A 3,984-nucleotide genomic window follows, 5' to 3' on the forward strand; every position below is an offset into this window, starting at 1 on the left:
AATTATACCGAAGATATGCATAAACTCCGTTGTTATGGAGTAATATTACGAACCTATTTGTGTTAGGACGTTAGGACGTTGTGTTAGGTAAAGCCGCCGCTTTCTAGTTTCTCGAATGACATTCCACCGTAGACGCTTATGCATTAACGCAGGGCGTGAATTCTCGAATACTACAACACCACTGTGATGAAGTGTGGCGAGTACTTAAAGCTCCACGCAGCAATATTAACGTCCGTGTGGTTAAACATTGTATAATGTTTTCTAAGATATTAGCTCTAGAACACGAGTTAAGAAACTTTCTTTGTATAGTTTGCTTTGTGGCTAAGTGTATCATGCTGATGGACAATGCCACAAAAAATTTCGACCAGCTTACCAGCAGCAGCTTCATTGTAAAAAAATCTTAGCCCACATTTTTGAAGGGGGGACTCGTATATGATTATAATTATTTACCCACCTAACAAAAAATTGCACTAAAGAAGAGGAGTGTCGTTGAAAATGTGCAAGTGTAAGTACATTCTTAGTGCTGTTTACAGATAATCCCTCAAAGCTTGGTGAGGGGATTAGATTACCGCCACTGAAACAGGTGACTGATTGAATAAGGAAGTTAGAGATGGAAGTACTCAAGAAGTGAGCGAATGGTAAATAATAGGTGAGCGAATAGATGGTTTTTGGAGTGAGTGAAGCATCACGTTGATGGACCCACATCACTTTTTGCTACCCCGCTAGCTGACATGATTGACAAGATTCGAGAGGTATTTCTGTCCTTGTTCAAGTTTTAGGTAGTACAGAGGGCAACACCCTTCTCTGTAACACAGGTTTCGTACTTACAGCCTTATCTTGCCTCGGCCGAAAAACGTTTGAAGAAAATTATTGTGGCATTTGGAAGTCTAGACCATATATTTTGACCTCAACCTTTTTTTTGTGACAAGTTTCAGTCCGCAGTTTTGAGAGGTAACCAGTTCAAGTTGAACTCAGTGTTATAGACAAGGGTGTTGCGCGCTGTACCTGGTGCATTCCTAAGTGAATTCCCCATTTCTATATCTAACCAGTTCATCTAAAACATTTGTGGTGCTTTTTCTCTCTCTTGTTTAACACATTCATGGTGCTCTATGTCTTATCCGAACATCATTACTGACTATTGCTACTTCCAGGAATCTAGGGAAGTGTCGCGCTGCTGCGCATTATGGAGTTTAATCCCCAAAAACCTCTCCCAATCTTCCATTCCTCAAGTGGGACTAGTGCCATCTCATTTAATAAATTATTCTACTACTAGTACTGCTGGAAGTCAGCAAGACAGTAGTACTGTCCCTGTAGTGCAACCTTGTTAAAAATGTGCAAATCAGCTGTACGTGAACATTGCGGTGAGATCAATGATTTGCCACTCGGTTCCCTCGTTGCTTGTACCAGGACATCTTAGGAGCAACAGCAAACATTGGGGTTTTCATTTTGAAAGAAAGCACTTAAATGTAATTTTGTGCTTATTTTTAAGCACTGGTCGAATAACGTTCCCCTGTTGCATCATCTTTCGAGACCTCTGTGCATTTTGGTCTTTTCTGTCCGGAGAGAAAAAGGCAACTTACAAGTGAGCCAATTCATGAGCCATTATCTCGACGCCAGAGTACAATCCAGGTTTTTCTTCTCCGATAGCGACGCCGTCAAGGGAACAGAGCCCTCCCACATAGGCTAGGCCTGAATTGGAAAATTACCTAGTAAGGCCGATTACATGGCAACATTAAAAAGACATAGTCGATCATCTTCAAAAAGGAAGATACTAAAACAAACATCCGCGCACAAATTGTGCTTTCGGTTTAAGCAGCAGCTGGGTAACAGAAGTGACTACGAAATGTTAACCTTTGAATACAACTTGTGGATCAGGTCAAGGCGAATAGTGCAAACATCCCGCAACGCATTGTGTTTTTAGGTCTAAGCAATAGCTGGGTAACACATGTGACTACAGAATTTCGAGAAAAAGTGAAGATGCGGTGAAGCTTTAGGTTTATCTCGCACCCTACGGTGACCACATAGGCTGCAGGTATACTTGCAGCAGAATTAAATTCTCGCAATGTAATATTACTGACATTTTACACCGATTACGGGAGCGAGTCACTCACTTTAAACTTTCAGTGAATCTCTTTGAATACGTTTAGTTTTCTAATAACCTTCGAATTAAAAATCAGGAACACACATTACTTACCTGCCATAGAAGGGTCCATCTTTTTCCCATGTGGTGCTATTAGGTCTCGGCTGTAAAATACTGTTTATTGGTATATGAAAAAAAAGCCTGCTGCAATATGTGTCTGTAGCAGAAGCTTGAGACGTACCTTGTCACCAGATACCTGACGTCTGCTTTCTGCAGTCCCAGTCTGCGGGCGAACATCTGCAGCATCAGAAGAGTGGACTGGCCATCCATGTATTGTCCATACATAACCAGGAATTCTGCTTCGAGCTGTGAAATTATTGTATACACTCAGTCCGTGTTGAGGCTGATTGTGACGAAAATCACTATGCACAGATGCACCAACCTCAACAGTAAGCTTCATCAACCCCACAAACTGAAACTTTATTTCGTATCCATTGATTGACTTGTACCGGAGGTTGACCTGGTAGAAAAAATGCGGCAAGTGACACAATTACAACAGATGCAAAATTAACCAAAAATGATTCTTCGTGCGGTAATACCGCGGTGCCTCGCTCAGCAAAAGGTTGACATCATTACGTTTAATCCGCGGTAGCGATAAGACATTTCAATATGACGCGCCTCCACAAACGTAAATAATATTAATCACAGCAAGACCACTATTTTTGACCCTAACGTTTCTTAGCAGTTAATTGTCCTTGTGATTTATTTATTTATTTATTTATTTATTTATTTATTTATTTATTTATTCATTTATTTATTTATTTATTTATTTATTTATTTATTTATTTATTTATTTATTTATTTATTTATTTATTTATTTATTATACCTCTGAGGCGCGAGCGCATTGAGTGAAGGGGGTTACATTAAAAAGCATAAAAAGATCACGCAGCCCATGCAAGGCATAAGAGATATTCAAAGGACTGAAAAATTGGATACACACAAACTTAACTAAAACAAAAAAATCCAGGTAGGCAGTCTGTGGGCAATGAACGCAAAGATACTTCATGGTTCCATACAGACAAATCAAATCAAAGATGACATACAAAGCTTGCCAAATGGACGATGCGTACTCCAAATGGATGATGCCAAATGTGCCAAATGGATGATGGATGATGGATGATGGAGACCAAATGGATGATGCGTACTCTGCAGTTGCGGGCAAACAAATGTCTGATAGTCCAATATGCGAATGCTAGAATGGGAATTACTAAGATTACGCCGTAAATATCCTAGCGTCTTCGATGCTTTCGCACAGAGGCCTGTAATGTGGGATGACCATGAAAGGTTTTCGGTTAGGTGAACGCCCAAATATTTGTACGAATATGTATGCAGCAATTCAATGTGATTGGCGTTGCACGAAAAATGTGAGTGGACGCGTTTACGGCTAAAATAAATTACCTGACATTTGGTACATTTAAAGCAATTAACTAAGTGTTACACCAATGACAAATTGTGCTGCGATCGTTTTGAAGCGCTTTGTGGTCGTTAATCCTGTTAATTGATCTGTAGATAATGCAATAATCAGAAAAAATGCGGATGGGAGAGGAAATATTTAGTGACAAATCGTTGATGTAAATCAGAAAGAGCAAAGGCCCCAGAACGCTGCCCTGGGACACACCTGACGTCACATAACTTGGAGATGAAACAATATTGTTAACTTGAAGTTTAGATGAAGCTTATCAGGTATACGCTGAGTACTTTATCTTCCGCCATGACTGTGCCTTTGCCGTAGCAGGAACAAAATATACTAACTATGCTCATATTTTAAGAATTGGTCATTTACTTCGAAATCATGATTAGTCAGTATGGCCCGCGCGGCACTCATTGTTTTGCTATTACGTCG

General features: G+C 40.0%; 1 long non-coding RNA gene across 1 annotated transcript; it reads right to left on the bottom strand.

Moving 5' to 3' along the window:
* Positions 1 to 1,580: 1,580 nt before the first annotated feature.
* Positions 1,581 to 2,440, bottom strand: LOC144165985 (uncharacterized). The gene is made up of 3 exons (XR_013321544.1): positions 2,322 to 2,440; positions 2,195 to 2,244; positions 1,581 to 1,689 (listed from the first exon to the last, which is right to left on the bottom strand). It is a non-coding gene; the product is annotated as an uncharacterized LOC144165985 (long non-coding RNA).
* Between the last annotated feature and the right edge of the window lie 1,544 nt (positions 2,441 to 3,984).

The sequence above is a fragment of the Haemaphysalis longicornis genome, unplaced genomic scaffold (genome assembly GCF_048455015.1).
Source record: "Haemaphysalis longicornis isolate Haplotype H1 unplaced genomic scaffold, Haemaphysalis longicornis Haplotype H1 scaffold_153, whole genome shotgun sequence".
Lineage (NCBI taxonomy): Eukaryota > Metazoa > Arthropoda > Arachnida > Ixodida > Ixodidae > Haemaphysalis > Haemaphysalis longicornis.